This window comes from Mercenaria mercenaria, chromosome 7 (assembly GCF_021730395.1).
Source record: "Mercenaria mercenaria strain notata chromosome 7, MADL_Memer_1, whole genome shotgun sequence".
In the NCBI taxonomy this organism is placed as follows: Eukaryota; Metazoa; Mollusca; class Bivalvia; order Venerida; family Veneridae; genus Mercenaria; species Mercenaria mercenaria.
The window spans coordinates 82,649,739-82,670,089 of NC_069367.1; the positions used below are offsets into that span (position 1 = coordinate 82,649,739).

General features: G+C 34.7%; 2 long non-coding RNA genes across 6 annotated transcripts in view; one reads left to right on the top strand and one right to left on the bottom strand.

Moving 5' to 3' along the window:
* LOC123553776 (uncharacterized) overlaps positions 1 to 20,351 on the bottom strand; it is a 78,197-nt gene that overhangs the window by 42,068 nt on the left and 15,778 nt on the right. The window contains exon 1 of one of the 5 annotated variants that reach the window (XR_006686851.2): positions 13,653 to 13,961. The exons of the other annotated variants lie outside the window; for them this stretch is intronic. This is a non-coding gene — a long non-coding RNA (uncharacterized LOC123553776). Of the gene's footprint in view, positions 1 to 13,652; positions 13,962 to 20,351 lie in introns of those variants that run through there. 5 annotated transcript variants of the gene reach the window in all.
* Positions 4,816 to 8,211, top strand: LOC123553782 (uncharacterized). The gene is made up of 2 exons (XR_006686877.2): positions 4,816 to 5,138; positions 7,417 to 8,211. It is a non-coding gene; the product is annotated as an uncharacterized LOC123553782 (long non-coding RNA).

A 20,351-nucleotide genomic window follows, 5' to 3' on the forward strand; every position in this document is an offset into this window, starting at 1 on the left:
CTACCTACCAAATATCAAAGGTTAGGCCTTGAACTTACAGACAAGAATATATTTTCCTATATAAGTCTATGCAAAACTTTGGACCCCTAGGGCAGGGCCTCTTACCACCCTAGGAGCATATTTTGAACAATTTAGGCAAAGGACCACTAGGCAATGAAACATACTAAATATCAAAAGCGAAGGCCTTGCAGTTTTAGAAAAGAAGATTTTTAATTATTTTTTCCTATACAAGTGTATGTTAAAATTAGGACCCATGAGGCGAGGCCTCTTTTCACCCCAGGGACATAATTTATTCAATCTTCATAAAGGAATATTAGATTTTGTCACATGTCATATATCAAGGCTCTACGCTTTGCGGTTTTGGACAAGAAGAGTTCTTAATTTGTTCCTTTCGGTTGACATGGCAACCAGAGCTCTATGTGGAATTCAGTTCTTTGAACAATTCTGAAATGTGGCCACCCAACGATCTGTGACGTTTAGTGTAAATCTGCTTGATGGTTTTGTGGAAGAAGTTTCTTTTAGAAATTGTTGACGGACGCACGTCGCACGACTGACAACGGACATCAAGCGGTCACAAAAGCTTACCATGAGCCCTTAGCTCAGGTGAGCTAAAAAAAACTTATATCGTAAAAGCGCAATTTTCTTTTCCTCTTGGCTCCATTGCAAGGTATACGTGAAAACTATTTACATTGTACGTATACATTATATAATTTTACGTGTAATAAGTACGGGTTTGTTGTAGATATATCAGTGTTTAACATTGTCTTTTGTTGTCTTTACAAAAGCAATAATTTTCAAAAATCAGACAACTACAGTGCTAAACAGAAAAGGAGTAATGGCGCATGTCTGTCGGCAAATAAAAATAACAACCTATCATATATCATTATCTGTTCAATATATTTGTTTATTGCAGTGGATCGTAATTAAGTACGTTCGAGTTACCGTCTTTAGGTTTTTCTTACAAATTGCCGTCATCTGAAAGTTGTTAATTAGTGGAAAATAAAATTTGGAAAGTAGATCTCTCGGAAGCACCGAAAACAAGGCAACCACTGAAAATTGCAGACTCGGTTTGATTGAGTCTGTTCATCAGCAGTAATGGAAAATGCAACACTGCCCACGCCCCCTAGCACCGGCTTAAGCATTATTCAATCTTCAAATCTAAATCTAGTCTTATTTTAGAATATAAATTCCCGATGTCCACTGTTTGAATATAATGGCAGGCCAAAACGTAAATTCCTTCAACCCAGAGTTTTAACAATATAAAATAAGAAATGTCATAGCCGATATGATAGCTGGGGTTTTACATTGAAAAAAAATCGAATGAGAAGGCGTCAGAAGAATATACTGCGGGAAAAGGGATTCATAATAATATATAAGATCATGTATGATTGGGTGGTAGCGGGGACTTTATTCTGCATTAATATTTGTGTAAGAGTGTGTCATTGGTTTCAATATTCAAAGAAAGAAGACATGGGAAAAGGTGATGGATATGAGTTTCATGTTTGTTTTCCACAGAAAGTTATAAAACACGACACGTTTTGCTCCTGTCCTGTCAAGATCAACCTTATTGAACAGCAATGAAAACGAAACAAGTATCTTATATCTCAAATGTTTTCTGATCTTATTCATGTCTGTAGCAAGTTATTTCATAACATCTAAGAGATAATCTTGTTATAATATGCATTTACTATCGCACAATTTGAATGTTTTTCTTTTAAAAGTTGAACATATCTGATTTTTTTTCAAACTATTTAAGAAGCTGAACAGTTTCCGCATCAGCTGTTTTTGTCTCAAATTCTATAAATAACGCTATATTATCAGTAAATGGGTTGAATGCTTAAATTATTGCAAATTTTGCGCACACAGATTTATCTATTAAATGAAATATTACAGCGATATGGCGATACTGCACGCCTCCATTACCTACATGTACCAATGTCTAATGCACAATTTATATTTTTGCAATCCTTTTTAGGTTGATTTTTCATTATAATGATACTTTAATCAAAACTTAAAATCATGATAGAAAGTTTAATATTTGTAAAAATCTAAATCGTATGTGGAAATTTATTTGTAAGTTTTGTTTTGCTTTGAAATTAGATTCTTGAAAGAAGATGGAGAATTACGAAAACATGATATGAACGTATAAGCAATGCCATGTCGACGAAGACCCGGCTAAAAAAGACGAAGATGGAACATTTGGCGTTTTAGAAAAAGAAACATTTGACAATCAGTTTTTCCTATTATATCTTCTACATCCTTAAAAACTGAATTCTTGTATAGAATATTAAAAGATAATTATGATTGTTCAAAATGTGATGATGTTGTGTTTTCTATGAGAAGTCTTATAAACAGACTCAATCAAGGCGAAACTGTTATTATTTTGCTTGGCTGCGTTCTATATTTCCAAAAAATCTTCTAATAGATTTTATTGAACATTAACAAAGCAGCCAATACTGTTTGAAATACTTAATAACACTTAAAGTGCATAACAAACTGCTTTGTCATAATTTGATTTACTACATCCAATTAGGTGCAGCCATACATAATGAACTCTCATTTTCGAAAAAAAGAAAGATAAATATCCAACCGGGAATACCGCATCACAACTACCAGCACGCGGATGTGCACATTCTGCTATCTGATTACTAGTATATTCTAAAGTGAGTGAATGCTAATCTTATGGAGGAAGACCAGTACTGCTTATCATGAAATTATCAAAAATATAAAATTCCTCAGAACACGAATTTAAAAATGTATTTACTTAATATATGTAATTAAAGAGCTATACATTTGATGTGGCTTAACGAAACAGACATATATAGAAATGTTTTCCAATTTAAGAGCACTTTTTCATATGGTTTAGAAGCAAACTTGGAACTTATCCAACTTGTCCCCGATCATATTGTCATATGCTTCCTGGATTATGATAAAACGTTGTAAGGTCTCCAATGTAAAATATGAAAATGTTGACCCTGGTGTTATAGCCGTGTCCATTTTCCTACTTGTTTAATCACATGAACATCTTTATATTTGAATACAAGGAAGTTGAACAACATGAATCGTAGCATTTAGTCTATAGCAAGACCAATAACTCAGACTAAATAAAAGCATTTTTCCATAAATTTATGCATCAGATATATTTTGATTAGATATATTATATAAAAGCTTTATAATATGGGAGAACAGAGCAAATGTTACAGCTTTGCTTTTATTGGATTAACCTTGTCCATTATTACACTTTCCTAGATACAATTGTTATATTCATTCTGAATAAGACTACTAAAAATGACCGAAAGGAATACGGCTGTTTATGTGTACACAATGTAAGATATGGCAATATTTCACTGAATCAAACAGCTATCCAATGTTTGACCAATACTGCCATGATCGAACATGATTCAGAAGTCAACACATGCAGGGAAAATAAAATCACCATTTTAGAAGTTTCTGTCGATATTCTTTGCTTTACATGTATGTCTACAATGTAACGTTTTTGTAACACCCTGTTCAAGAACAAAGTTCTTCCTAGGGGAAAACATCCCCAATCTGAAATTCTATAGAAGCAAGGCTTTCAAAAGAAAACAAACAAGGCAGTCTAAAGGACAGCTATATCCCCGCCGCTGTTATGGATAGTGAAAGGGTTGATGGTATTGGGTGAAAGCATTGACGTTGGTATATATATTTTATAGTCCATGTATGACGACATCAATTAATTTGTTCCAAGCGCTATGCTGAGATATCGAAGGAATAGGTTTAATATAAAAAAGAATCAGGAGTATACAATTCATCAATGAAACTGGCAAGTAGAACGGTGTGTGAATATCACAAACTTATGGATTCACTTACCATTTCTGAACGGCTTTAATATGTTACAAAATGATCCATTTGAGTAAATAGTCTGTGTAAGACAGAGAAAATACAGGAAATGCTCCAGATTCAAAGGAAATTGAAGGCTCAAACATTTGAGTTGTGACCTTGACCTTGAGCTGGCATGGGTGAATTTTGAGTTCTGCATATCGTCTTGATAAGGGAAATATTACAGCCAAGTGATATTAAACTGCTTCAAGGGGCTTAGGAGATACAGAGCGAACACAAAATGGAAGGCTAAAACCTTTGACCTTGACCTGTGGCCTTGATCTTGAGTCAACATGGCTGACTCATAAGTTCTGCACATTATCTTGATGAGGTGATCATTTGACCAAAGTTTCATGGAAATCCAAAAGACTGTTTTGATTTACATGTTTGTTTAATCCAATAAGGTAATTATTTGACCCAAAGTTCATGATAAGGGGTTTAATTTATATGAAGCGGACACAATTGCTACGGACGGAGGGACGGACGGAAGGACAGACGGGCGGACAGAGACCATTCCTATAACTCCAACCTTCGTGGCGGGGGATTAAATACAAGGCAATTTCTCGGAACCATTACAGGTACCATGCGTGCGAGTGAAATAATATAATGCGCTAGCAAGATGAACTCGTGTCTCCTAAACACCTATACCTTGACTAATATTCATTCCACAATATAATATATTAACACGTGTTGGCTTAATAATGTTCTTTAACCTTCTTCTGATTGTAATTTTCAGGAACAAACAACTAATTACACAAGTTGTAGCTTCGAGTATTTTCTCCTTCAACATGGTTTCAATAAACATAATCCTAAAGTTCTGTCTTATTAAATTCCATACAAAAAATCAATCCCAATAAAGCAAACTGGGTGGAGCTTACGAAGCCTTTGTCTTTGTTATAACAAATTAGATGTCCGTCATGTTTGGCAGCTCAAGCATTTGACATGATTTGACAAATCTCTACATGATCATACCTTTGGTATTATGCAATCTTTCGGTTGTCTGAAACACAGCAAATAACTAAATGTGTTTTAATGAAACAATTCGTTAATCATGATTAATGTAATTGATGGAAAAAGACATGATAGTCGTTGTACTATTCACTCGGAAGAAATTTATGGCGGAAAACAGTTCAGAATCAGATGTTACTGCCACGGATATACTGAAAATGTTATTTTACATACGAGTGCTTGGTGTATAATCATCCCGATCAATTTTATTTTCTATCGCCAAAAAATTGTTTTTTGTCACTGCCATCGACGGAATCCGCAGGACAGGCGTTGTAAGTATAATATTGTGACTAGTAAGTAAACCATAGGGGAAAAACATGAAATACAAAAGTTTTAATATATGTTTGTATGGTATGACTATAAATAAAACTGCTGCATACTTCAATTATAACTTTAAAAAATTAGTATGTTGTTACGTGTTTCCTGTCTAGAAATATACAGCTTTGTTCCGTTATTTATATGCGCCTGTACCATTCGAAATAAATTTACACCACGGTCATTTGCTATGTTCTATAACTTAAAAAAAAATGTTAATATTAAAAATTATTTTTACAGTGGTGATAAAACAAAGGCATTGATCACTTTTTACAGAACCTTAATATGCTATTTCGGCTAGTCATAAATGTATTTTCTTTAATTTACCGAAATGTTACGAAAATTGAATTAATTATACGGCCTTAATAGTACACTGACACCATTAGGTGCATTATATACCCAGTCCCAGCCAATAAATATTGTTTCACAGATAAAATTATCGATCATTTGATTTCTATGGATCAGCCTTTCATCACGTTATCCTGTGTCGAGTAGTAATTTATACAACTGCAATCTACTCTGAAAATTTTCTTTAAAAAAGGAGGTAGAATATACAATAGACAGTATTTTCGGACATGTGTTAACTTTGTATTGTGTAGATGCTATACAATCTAGTGAAACATCTCGTTTATGTCATTACATGTGTGCTCATGTAATTCTAAAGACCGTTTTAATTCATGAATGAAAACCATTAAGATACAATTTTATATACGATATTGTAATATGTCACATATATGTTATAATGGATAATTCATTATTAGAATTAACAAGAGCTCCGCCAATCGGGGCAGTATACGCCCGAAGGGTTACATCAGAAGATTGGAGAAAATTTTGAAGAACTTGACTGTTGAAGCCCATAGGACAGGAACAACAAAGGGAAGAAATTCCCCCAAAAAATCTAAGTCCATAATAAAATCCTTACCAGGTACAGGTATGTCAAAATATACCTAAAAATTGGAGGTACCATCCATGTTTTACCACACAGAAAAGTGGTCTTGTTTTTTCCTTACGGCCAATAATAAAAACGTTTCAAATTAAGCTATTTATAGTAACATAAAAGGGAAGTAATTCCAAAGTTTTTAATTGTAAATGAACAAAAAATGGATCTGCCAAATAAAAAACAAGAGCACTGAAATGCAGAGCAATATATACAAAGCAAAGTCATATATGACCTTTGACCCCCTAAGTGTGACCTTGACCTTGAAGCGAGTCATCCGAAACATGCGCTCTGCATGTCGTCTCGGTATGGTGAACATTTGTGCCAAGTTTCTTTGAAAGCCTCCAAGCAGTTCAAGAGTAACAGAGCGGACATGAAACAAACTGATATGACCTTTGACCCCTACGTGTGACCTTGAGCTTGAAGCTAGTCATCCGAAACATGCGCTCTGTACGTCGTCTCGGTGTGGTGAACATTTGTGCCAAGTTTCTTTGAAATCCTTCAAGCAGTTCAAGAGTTATAGACCGGGCACGAAACAAACTGATATGACATTTGACCCCTAAGTGTGACCTTGACCCTGAAGCGAGACATCCAAAACATGCGCTCTACACGTTGTCTCGGTGTGGTGAACATATGTGTCAAGTTTCTTTGAAATCCTTCAAGGGGTTCAAGAGTTACAGAGCGGACACGATATTGCTAACGGACGGACGGACGGACAAACGGACACCGGGGATATAACATAATACGTCCCTTCGGGCGTATAATAATTGCTCAGTATTATGTACTCTATTTTGGCTATTTCTTTCGAAAACTTACAGTGGTACATTAATGACAGAAGGTAGCAGTTATGTATAAGAGTTATTATAACAGCAGTTTATTTTGGGATGTTGTATTTCGCTCGCTGAACATTTTTACAAGATTAAGGTCTCCCGAGGCACGCAAGTTCGGAGTATGTTCCAGTCTAGTAAAATCCACGAGAGCCAAATATAACGTCTCAGATAGCTGTTTTTATAATGAATATTCTACTGCTTTAACTATGATAAGCATCCAATAAAAAACATTCAGACACTATTACCTGGAAACATTGTTCTACTGTGTTTCTGCAGTATTGGTTGTATGAACTCTGCCAGGTCATGCATATTAATGAAGGTAGTACGGTAACATACAATAAAAAGTACAATACGGAATTTTTCTGCCTGTTCATATTTATTTGTGACACACAAGTCGATGTTTTTACAGAATTTATATAGGTATATGATAAGCATATTTATTTACAATTTACTTTTCTTTATTTCCAGAGATGTACAGAGAAATAAACATTTTGCAGAACCAGACCGAAAACAAATATACCTCTTGCTTTTTAAATGCGTTTATATTTTATTTGCATTCTAAGGTTTTTATTTTAAAACGTATTTTAATTAGTAAATTATGTTAAGCGTATAAATTCCAAAACTCCGGTGAAATGAGAACTGTTTATATTGTCAAGGCTGAATCATGTATTGTACATAACAACGACAATATAACTATAGCAGTAACGCTTTTAATTATGTGTAAAAGATGCTATTATATGTCCAAAGAGGCTTTATAGTAGGTTATATATGTTCTAGTAGGTGAGTAAAAGAATGTTCTGGCAAATACCTCTCCTTTCTATATTATTTAACTATTATACAAGATTTATATAGCGCCCTATTTACGATAAACACGTTCAAAGGCGCTTTACAGCAACTGCAGTCACACAGCGCGCGAAATCATCCTCTACTAGTACAGACACAGAGCGATCTGACCAGAGGGACAGAGTGAGATAAAGCCCCCAGAACAGACAGAGAGAACTTTTCAGATACAGACGTATATGTGGGTTCACAGAGATATTCCATGCAGTGAAAAACAATATTGTTTATGAACATGAGAGTGGTTAAGACTGGTTATTTGATGTGGGCCATTAGCCGGTTCAAACTCCCAAATGGCATTTTGCACTGACCGTTCTAGAGCGTTGCCTCACTATGTTCCTTTATTAGTTTGTTTTGTTTTCATTGCCTAAATTGTTTTACACTTACTTTGTGTTTTTGTATAAATGTCAATCATTAACATATTCAGACGATCACAGCTGCAGTGCTTCATTTTCAGGAGGAGGCTGCATTCTTGGAGGGTACCTTTTCTTATTAGATCTTTTGTTGGTCAAATTCCTTTGTATCCGGAGTTTTATTTCAAAATTATGTCTTGATGTTGCCCATTATTTATACATATCAAATGAAAACCTTTCTTTGATACTTATGAACTATGTAACAATGTCGGAAGACAGAAAGTAATCAAAGAAGTACTTTTGTCAAATGAATTTGAAAAATGGCCTGAACATTTTCAAAGAGAAAACTGGCTTCGCCCATCTCCCCTAAAAGAAGCGATTCTGAAAGGCACTTTCCGTAAAATTATTTCGAAACTGAATCAGTCGGTTAGAATTTTAGCTTCTGTAGCCATGGTTAAACAAAACACAGCTATTTGAAAAATAAAACTTAGTTGAGAATACCTCAAAAGAAAATTTTATTAATTAAAGAAAGCTCTTTAGCAGGTTTGACGAGTCAGTTAATGCTTTATTTGAATCGACATCATTTCAATGTTGTTGGCAGAGAGTCAGCCAGGAAGCACGTGTGAGTCGGACCAGCAGTATGAAATTGGAAGAGATTTTAAGAAACGGCCTCGGGCGACCATTTTAATTGCCAAATTGGTGTAATTTGAAGAATCTGGATAAATGGTCACGTACTGAACATTGTGTAAAATTATGTTCAATTTAATTCATAAAGATATTAGCTGGTGATGTGTTCTTTTCGTACCTCAATTAACAGTCTGTTTTCATTATCTTAAAGTTAGACAAGCAGGTTAGAAAAATTGAGCATTTCTCAATGTTAACGCAAATTGGTCACTCTCACTGACGACCAAGTTCGAAAAAAAAAAAAAAAACAGGAAACGTTGAAAATAACAAGTAAAGGGTCACCCAAGAAAACTTTGTGTAAATTCGTTTCGAAATCTAGCCAGCGGTATAAGAGCAGACGTTCTTTTATGGCTTTTCTATTTTATGTGTCTTGGCAAATCCGCATAATTTGAAAAATATTGGTTACGGATCACACATGGAATATTTGTTTGAAATAATTTAAACATGAGCAAACAAGTTTTTGCATACGTTGCACATAGAATATTGTTCTCCCCCGCTGGCGGCAATGTCTCTTGTCAATGGACCGGATTCATTTGATTAATTCTAGCAGAGCGTCATTCAAGGAAATTTGGCCAATGGTTGATAACAAGAAATCTTTTAAAGTTCGTTTTTCGGTTGCCATGGCAATGACATTTCTGCAGGGAATAGATTTCGGTCAAAAACATTGACGGGAGTTTACCAAGCAACACACTTGCTATATTTCACCAACTTCTACCCAATGAAGAAAACATTTGCTGACACTGAGTAATAGACGACGGACGGTGAGAGATACAACTTCTCACATTTACGGTGTTGTGCTCTGATGATCTTAAACATATCTATATTTAAACCATGATAGTTACAACTACTGTTAAAAGTATTTAAGAACGGTTTATATTAATTTTCTAGTATCCAGCTGCCACCGAGCGCAATGAAATATTGTATTAAAACACTTCTTGTGTGGGGAAGAGGCGGAGGGGCATATGCTACACATTTCACTGAAGTAACTACGCAATAAAGTTGTTGTACTTTGCAGTAAATATATTTCAAGGACGGCTTAATTAGAAATTTCATGTGAACATGGAAAAACCAACTTGGTAAACCATCTTTCAGTTTCAGAAATGCCTAGGATATCGTTTAAACATGATTATCTCATACCTCATTTCCAACTGTACCTTGACCTAAATAAACTTTTCTACACTGATCAACTCTGACATATGAAAATTATATTGGGCTTAATTATTTCCAGTGATAAACATCATACAGATATTTTAACATCTGTTCTTTTACCTTCTTACGATTGTAAGTAATCACAATACGTTACAAATGATATATTAACCAACAGGAAATGTCACGTTTCAAGACCGAAACCTCTCAGACCCTTCCGTAGTGCTTATATGGATGTGTAAACTACGCATAGTTATACAACAAGAGAACCAAATGGTCCTAGGTCGCTCACCTTAGAACAGCTTGATCAAATTGAATGAATATCCTGCTTAAAATGTGACCCCTTTTGCATAGGCAAGGTATTTCTTTGATTTGACCAGGTGACCTAGTTTTAATCCAACATGACCCATATCTAAACTCGACCAAGCTTTAAGCAAGACAAACATTCTGATCAAAGTTCATGAAGATCTAGTTTAAAATGCAACCCCTATTGCATACACAATCTTATTCTTTGATTTGACAAGGTGACCTAGTTTTTAACCCAATATGATCCATATTAAAACTCAACCTAGATTTCATCAAGACAAACATTCTGATCAAATTTCATGAAAATCCAGTGTAAAATGCAGCCACTATTGAATACACAAGGTTTTTCTTTGATTTGACCGGGTGACCTAGTTTTTGACCCCAGATAATCTATATTCGAATCTGACCTAGATTTCATCCATACAAATATTGTGATCAAATTTCATGAAGATTTAGTGTATAATGCAGCCCCTATTGCATACACAAGGTTTTTCTTTGATTACACCTAGCGACCTAACTTTTGAACCCCGATGACCCATATTCGAACTTGATCTATAGTTCATCAAGGCAACCATTCTGATTAAATTTTACAAATATCCAGTGTAAAATGCAGCCCCTATTGCGTTCACAAGGTTTTTCTTTGATTTGACCCGGTGACCTAGTTTTTGACCTCAGATGACCCATATTCGAACTTGACCTAGATTTCATCCAGACAAACATTGTGTCATGAAGACCCAGTATAAAATGCAGTCCCTATTGCATACACAATGTTATTCTTTGATTTGACCTAGCGACCTAGTTTTTTTACCCCAGATTACCCATATTCAAACTTGACCTAGATTTCATCATGACAACCATTCTGACTAAATTTTATGAATATCCAGTGTAAAATGCAGTCCCTGTTGCGTACAAAGACTAAACAAACACAAACAAAACAGTGGGACACCTTGGAATGGTCAGTGGCAGTAACATCACTTGGGGAGCTTGAGCGGTTAATTGCGCGAAAACCATCACTTTTAATCCCTACCATGTCCCAAAGATAAAGGACTATGTAAAAATCACTAAGTTACATCGCAAGGTGAAGCGGTATTCTTATAAAATCTTAGCCGTTGTGATTTAGACATGGACAAACCCTTCAGATAAAACTACACACTATTACAATCGTACTTTATAATTAGGATCTGACAACTAATATATACACGGCAATCCACAGAAAACATTTGTAAAGTACCGAACATGAGTTTAGTAAGTAAATGTAGATCAGTCAGACGAAGCCGAAGAACATATGAATGTTCAGATGCATGTTACTCTATTCTGTTAGGCCTGATTGGATTAAACAGAAACAGGAGAGAAAAAATACCAGGCCAGAATCAAAATATTTGACAGGCGAGAATAACACTGTTGCAGAGTTTTCAATTTTGATGGAAAATATATAACAGAAAATGCAATGTTAAAGGGTTTTCGAATATACAAATTCAACGTTAACAATCCATCGCGTCGAGATGTTGTTAACTGTTTCACTTGTAATGCTTAATGTAGTTATTCATTAAATATGCATTGCATAATAATAACCAACCTGGCATAATATTATGGACAAATAAAATTATTAAAATGAGTTTACATTGTAAACGGTTGGAATATGTTTTCTCTCAAACTGTACTCATCCAATTTTTAATCCACACCTGATTTTTTTGCTACATCCACACCTGACTTTGTTTGTTTTCATCTCTGCCACAATTTAACAGATCTGAATAAAAATTTGACCTGCGTTTAATAATAACTTTATTATAATTAAACATAACAACGATAATAAAGTAAATTCCTTCAGGCTCCGGGTTACGTCATAACATTTTAATCAAAACATACATAATTAGTAACTTACAGATGAAAGCAGTTCACTTTGGAAAATACTGAATTGAAAAAATTCTAATAATAATATACTGTTTTAACTCCATTTAGAGGAACTGAAATATCCATCAATATTTTGACGTCACACCACATTAATGGATGACATTGCGTCAAAAAGTACATTAACGTCGATAAATTTCAGATTTTCTCTGCCCAACAAACTTTGTATCATTTAATAAGTAGAATGTGCAACTAAAAGATTATTAGCTTCGCACACCAGGATTTTTTTTTGCGCATTACAATTTACATCTCTAATGTCATGCAATGTCTCCACTGCAGAGATCGTTCATATTTCTTGATATAAGTCTGATACTTATTAATGCACACATGCATATTAGTATCCAATGTCAGGATTAAGACATTTTCTATCTTTTGAAGATTGTAAGACTTTTATGTGGTGGACGGATAGCTCAGTGGTTTGCACACTGGCCTTCCAATCCTGAGGGTTCGATCCCCGGCAGCTACTCGGGAATTTTCAGAAACGCTTTTCAGTGTTTCCCACCCAACTAGAGGTGTACTGGTCAGGAACCCTGGCAATCCTTGCGTGTATCAGTGCTATACACTGGGCACGTTAAAGAACCAGGCTGTCTATTCGCAACGAGCTATGCTAAGTTAGCCGGACAAGCCTGTATCTGATTTCTGATCTCTCTGTCGTGGGGGCTTTGTCTCACTCTGTCCCTCTGGTCAGATCGCTCTGTGTCTGTATTAGTAGAGGATGAATTATGCGCCCTGTGTGGCTGCATTTGAACTATGTAAAGCGCCTTTGAACGTGAAATTGATCATGAAAAGGGCGTTATATAAATCTGGTATAATAATAATAATAATAATAATAATAATAATAATAAGACAGACTGCAGAATTGTTTAATCCTGCCTATAATTGCACTACTTGTCGCATAGCATCCAGCACCAAGTTGAACTAATTTTGTGAATTTTTATATTTTGATTACCTTATTGCTCACTGCGCAATTAATTTACGCCCAATTACTGTCACTGTTACGTTTTATTCAGCCTTACCAATCATTAAATAATGTTTCGAGTTCTCATACAAGTCTCTGTCTTATATAGCGACTATATATTATATAACGTATCCTTTTAACTGTCAGAATAAAAAGTATTAATAAAATATGAATATATTTCCTAGAAAATACCAGAAAACTTTTAAACTTTTATATTTTCGTTGCCTGAAACTAACATTGTTGCGAAAATACAGTGACTCAAAGAACTTAAATGATGAAATCAAAACGTCCTTTGGTTTGTCTATACAATTACCACACATTTTCTTTATTTTAAAGATCTTCTATTTATATCGTTCTAATATTTAGGTACGGAAAAAATTAAACAACACAAAAGAAGATCTCCTGGAAGTAAAAAACAGACACCAAGCATGAACTCCACGATCCCAAAGGACCACAAACTGTTATAACACCGAGTCTAGAACGTATTTTATAGTTGGTTTGTCGATACTTACACGAACTGTAAAAGATTTAATTATATCTTAATTTCCTCTGCCATATGTCAAACTGCATACTATCCTTTCAAAAAGCATCTCACACACGTCTAATATAATCATTTAAAACACCTTTACTCTAGCAGTTTTGTTTTCATCTAATCGTCCAACCATATCCATTTATTCATGAAAAAAGGTATTGTGTTAATCCATACTAGTCTATCCGGCAAGTGCTTTTAGCATATAGACCAAGCGGTTGTAAAGACCGTTTTCGACAATCTCCAAAATATATATAAATATTATTCAAGTCACTCAGCGCCTACGCCTTAAGCACTTATTTATTTATTCTTCTATCTGATATATAATAATCCCCCTCAATACGCTTTCTCAGACTAAACAAATCATTTCGCAAGTGATAGTCTAAAATGAAAAGATGAGTTTAAAAAACAACTGGAGAGAGTGTATGAATGCTTATTTCTAACCAATAAAATTATACCACGAACATCGAAAATTCATATTGCGAAATGTTTGAAACTTTGGAGGTAGTTCAACCACAACTTTAAGGGAAAGTGGTATGGATGCATCCAAGCACTGCCAGCCCCAGACAAAGTGTGGCAGCATATCAAAACTTCATGGTTATCATGTTTATGGTATATAACCGCGGAACAAATTTGCTGCAAAACCTTGAGGTAGAGTATTGTTGTCCCCAACTTTACCTCCAGGACAGAATCGTGACACGCCTGCCCACATTACGTGGTGATAAAGTGTATAATTGTTAATTGTAATAAATACCAGTTAAAGCCGAAAATTTTGTGTCAGTTGTTTGATTCATTCGTCGGGTCTACTTTAAGTTACGCATCAGAAATATGGGGTTTTAGCAAATCAAAGGAAATTGAGAGAATACATTTAAAATTCTGTAAAAAGATATTAAAGGTTAAGACAGCTACATGTAAAAATACTGTATATGGGGAACTTGCATGCACGATATCCCATTTATGCTATGAGATACGTAAAGGCTATTAAATATTGGTTTAAATTAGTTAAAACGGATGACATAATATTGCAGCATGCATATAGAATTGCACATGATGATTGTTTAGTTGGTAAGATTAACTGGTTGTGAAAAGGTAAAAAAACTATTATCGGAGTATGGTTTTAGGTATGTTTGGGAATCATCCGATACTGTATGTGATAAGAATTTTGTCCTATATTTTAAACAACGTGTGACTGATTGCTTTGTCCAAGGCTGGTATGTTTGCAAGCAAAGTAGTTCTGTTTTAGAATTATATAATAATGTTAAATGTGTTTACGAGTGTGAAAAAAAAATTGTACATCTTACCTTGTGATCTAAGAAGTTATTTAACCAACATGAGACTGTCCTCTCACTCTCTGATAATTCAAACAGGCTGGTATGGTATAATGAGAAGCGAGATAAATCAGCGTTAGTGTATATATTGTGATAAGCATGACACTGATGACGAATATCATTTTATTTTGATTTCCCCATGTAACTCTGATTTGAAAAAAATTGTATATTAAGAAGTATTACTATATTAGACCAAGCATGAATTATTAAGAACTGACGAGAAAGCAATTTTATCAAACTTAGCAAATTATATTAAAGACGCTCTTTCATTGAGAACATCTGTTACAAATATATAACATCCCATCCTCTCAGAAGTTTAGAGGAATATTATTATAATTATAATCTATACTTGTTGAAATATGACTTTATTATATGAATTGTATTTGTAAATTTGTTTTATGATGATGTGCCTGTGGTACAAGTCAAATACAATATATGTTCTCTTCCTTTTTGTTCTGTTCTGTATAATTAATCAAAAGAGTGGAAATAGTGAGTGCATCAATTGTCTTCTAACGGAGGATTTTAGCATACTAACCGACCAGTCCGTCGGTGACTCCTACATACCTCACTTCAAACTTATTTTGCGGGGTAATATAATATCTATCCATAAGGCTTTTGATTTCATGTTAAAACAGATGTTTTGATGTTCATGACAAGAATTGTAGCTGTCACATACAGCAAGGCATCATTAACCTTTGATTATATTTCTAAACAAATTAATATTATTTACATACTATTTTAGCGATATTATTTTCGATAGAAATAAAGTTAAATAGGTCCGTAAAATCTCGCTTTTGTTTCTTCAATGGTATTGTGTTGAACAACAGTTTACCATTGCACCACTGAAATGCATTTTGTATGAAAAATATTGCTGAAGGAAGTTTATACTGTAAATCACTTTATATTCGCGTGGTCTTTATTTCGCGAATTCTCGCACCCTGAATTATTTCGCGGATTTATGAATTCGCGAGGGGAGGGTCAGAAATTAAAATTTGCGAAGGTTTTTATCTTATATCAGTGAAATTCCATTCCAGAAGTCGTGATTTCATTAATGTCCATTATTCCGTACCGTAACGATTTTATGCACGCCAAAGACTCGTTAAATACATGGTCCGTAACGGCTATTTCGTATTAGTAATCGACCAATTGCTTTTGTTCGACTGAAACTGAGAGAGAGCCTTTTAATCCTTTATTCAATTTACGAGCGATTATTCTTATTACATATATTATAATAGCTGATAAAATGTTCAAAGTTTGTTACAGTCATTTCATGAATAATTGTACGGTACAAAGTATATAATACAATGGCGTGACACATTTTTGCTAATCCCAATTGTTATCTAAACAATCCCTATTGTTATCTAAACAGTATGTGTACAGTCCATGAAATAAATAGACTTGTTTGAAAACATGGTCTGGTCCAAACGAAAGGGGAAAAAGCATTTACAGAAATATTTCGATGGCAAAGTACAATACATATCCATAGCCATTTAAACGAGCTGTAAAAAATCACGCGCTCTGTTTGTTTGACACATACAAAGTGTATCAAGGAGATGCTCTCCGTAACCTGTTAAAAACAAAGTTATTATTATTATTATTATTATACCAGATTTATAATACGCCCTTTTCATGATAAACACGTTCAAAGGCGCTTTACATATAGCAAACGCAGCCACATAGGGCGCGAAATTCATCCTCTACTAGTACAGACACAGAGCGATCTGACCAGAGGGACAGAGTGAGATAAAGCCCCCCCCCCCCCCCCCCAGAACAGATAGAGAAATCATTTTAGATAAAAGCCGTCCGTGGCTAACTTAGCCTAGCTCTTTGCGAATAAACAGCAGTCTGGTTCTTTAACGTGCCCGGTGTATAGCACCGATACACGCGAAGCCGTCTTTCCTGGCAAGAACCAGTACAGGCCTCTTGGAGAGCATCACAGAAATTTCCAGTGCCTTGACCAGGATATTATGTTATATATATATCCCTGCCAGCTGCATGTAAATCCAACCTCTAGACCTTAGCGTTAATTCTGTCTTTAAGCAGTATATTCTACATGAAATGTAATTTCGATGATTTTTATTATATGTTTTCATAACATATTAAAATAAATTGAAGTTCTTTTAATACTAGGCGGCTAGTATTCATTGCTGAAATTGACCATATTTCGGACATTTTCTTTCGGATATGTCTGTATATTATGGAAGGAAATCTACGCGGATTTATGAATTCGCGATGCACCCATTTCGCGAAAAATAGCGAAAATTAAAACACCACAAATAATACCGGATTTACAGTACTTAACAACATGTCAAAAAAAGAGTTTTTTTAAGCATTACATTTAACGGAAACATGCGTCGACAAGATGGTAAAGACAAGGTACATTTCTTAGTGATCACAGCAACAGTCTGGCGGACGAAAAAAATTACGACGTATCTGGACTCATTGTTGTTCATATTTTAGGATCGTGCGGTGAATTGTTAATTTGGCAATAGGGGTAAAACGACCTCAGGGGTGGTGGGTGCGGTCATGGCTGTTTGTTACAATAAGGCTGTAAATATCATCATTGTTCATTTATGATATTGTTGTAATAACTATTTTTTTATTATTATGTACAACACCATTGAAAATATCATTTATAAAAAAGACGTTTAATCAAATTGTTCAGTTTCGGTTTTGTGATTGCATATGTCATGTTATTTTCCTACATATCTGCGATGTGTCACATGTTTAATTGTAAAGCGCTTTTGAACGTATATTACATAATGAAAAGGGCGCTCAACAAATCTGGTATAATAATAATAATAATTAATTATAATGAAATAAGAAGAGTCAAGTGGTCAATATACTGGATGAATTAATTCTGGTTTTTGTTTTCGCATAGACGTTCCGTTGTTTTACTTCACCATTCTCGTCACGAAAATTTAAAAATATTCTTTTCAAACAGTTCAAGTAAATGAGTAAATCAAACAAGAGCACTGCAATGCGGATCAGTATATGCTCGTAGGTATGATATTTGATCCCTAAGTGTGACCTTGACCTTGAAGCAAGCCATCCAAAATATGCGCCCTGCAAGTCGTTTTGATGTGGTTAACATCTGTGTCAAATTTCTTTAAAAAATTTCAAGCAATCCAAGAGTTACAGAGAGGACACGAAACAAAGTCATATGACCTTTGACCCCTTGGTGTGACCTTGAAGCCAGCCGTCCAAAATATCGTCTCGATGTGGTGAACATTTGAGTCAAGTTCAAGAGCAGATAGGAAAAAGAGTGATAAAGGAAAAATGTAACCAAGACAGAGTTTTTGGCCCATGTTGTGTGAAAATTTTCTCAAATCCGATCTGAATGTAGGCTCCGGGCAATAGAGTTATGAATTATTCTGTTAAAGGATAATGATTATAGAAATAACAGACAAACGGACAGCATTACTATATCCTCCTTCGCCCTACCACAGAGGGGGCGGTGCAGATAAGAAAGCCCCGTTTTAGCTGCTTATTTGGGCGCACGGACTGTTCAAATTAACTCTAATAAACAACTCAGTATAACCGAGTCTGCTATTCATTTACTTGGTTCTGTGAACCTAGCTGATCTTCTCGTGAATTTGATATGCTGAATTTTGGCATATTATTGCTTCTTAGACTTACAAAATGACACACATAGACTTAGCTTAGCTTTGTATATCTAAAATACTGATAAATATGAGTTGCTACTGTGATACAAAAACAAAGTACTAAATATATTCAGTGGTTGAATGAATACACACTCCATTGTTATTATGACAAAACGTTCTAAACTGTGTACATGTTTTATAGGATTTGGTTTTTTTACTTGGTTGTTTTTTTTTTTGTTTTTTTTTTTGAAAGCAATATGAAAAGGAAGTTTCAGCCTTGAAATGTGTAAAACAAAGGATCTGTGAAGTAACACGTTGATTTATAACATAATAAAGGTAGTTGTAAATTCAAGAGGAAGAAATGTATCATATTAAAGCATCTTTTTGTTGTCGGCCTACTTTACAATACATGACTCTATTACTGTGTTTGGGGTGTTCTTTTGTTCTTTGCTTCCGGGAAATCTACCCTAGCTTTATCTTTTTTATTGCAAGCTGTTTCTATCCAATTATGCTTTTATAAAATGTTTCTCTTGTTGGCAGAAGCATTTAGATTTTTCGCATGGAACGACCTGTGAAGATTCCACTTTTTCCATCTTAATAAAATGATAGATGAGATGCGATGACGATGTTCAAATTTTCAAATTTGTGCTTGTACATACCAGGCTGTGCTCCATATTAATATACTATATCCGAAAGTAAATGCAGTAAATTAATAATTAGAAATTCAAACGTTAAACATGGCACAAACAAATAGCTACTACTGTTGAAAATGACACTTTCTTTCAAAATAACTTTTTGCGCTAGAAAAAATCTTGAATAAAGTCATATATTGTGCTTCAAGGGTGTTCTCTTAAATCAAAGGCAAAAAAGCTCAAGGGTAAGCTTATGAATCTAAACTTTAATGTGCTAATATGAACGTATCATTGTGTCTGTTTTGTTTTATTTCTATCTGGTTTAAAGTCACACGCATACATTTTAAGTCATATCAAAAGGTTTGTACTTAAATACACCAAGGGTCAAACGCTTATAAATTAAACAAACTGCATTTTAAACCCATATTAACCGCCTCTGAGGCATGTGGGGTCAGTATGATAATGGGAGTCAAGGTGTTATTTATCATACTGATCCTGGAGTGTCCATAACAAACCCCATGATTGATTGACCACTTATCTATAGCATAGACCGGCATGAAAATCTACTGACTCCCCAGAGAAATATATAGGGTAACCATGTGACCACCACTTAATCAATGAACATGGTAGAATCTCACAGAAGGTAAAACAAAATACCTTTCAGATTTCACTTGGCATCGACCTTGAACACAGGAAAACTGCTATGTAAAAAGCACGCCTTAGTGAAACATACCTAAGCAGAGTTGAAATCAAATCGGATAGGGGGTTACAAGGTAATGACTCGGACAATTCAATAAAGACAAATATGATGTTACTGTTTAGACCCCTCTTGACCTAAGTTGGTGAATCCTGTGTACTGCAAAAGTGTGTTTTAAGCAAAATCGGAGTTAGTGGATTTAACCCGGAAAGGTAAACGGACACGAACAGAGAGACGGATAGTGTGAAACCTATAGGGATTCCGCCTCAATCTTAAAATTCTAGGGAACGTTCGCAGTATTATATAACAAGGCAGCATGAATCCGTAAGACTCTAATTGTATCCGTATAACAATTCGGCGACCTTTTAGGGAAAGGAAACAATTGTCGATTTCAATAGAAATATACGAATTAAAACCTAC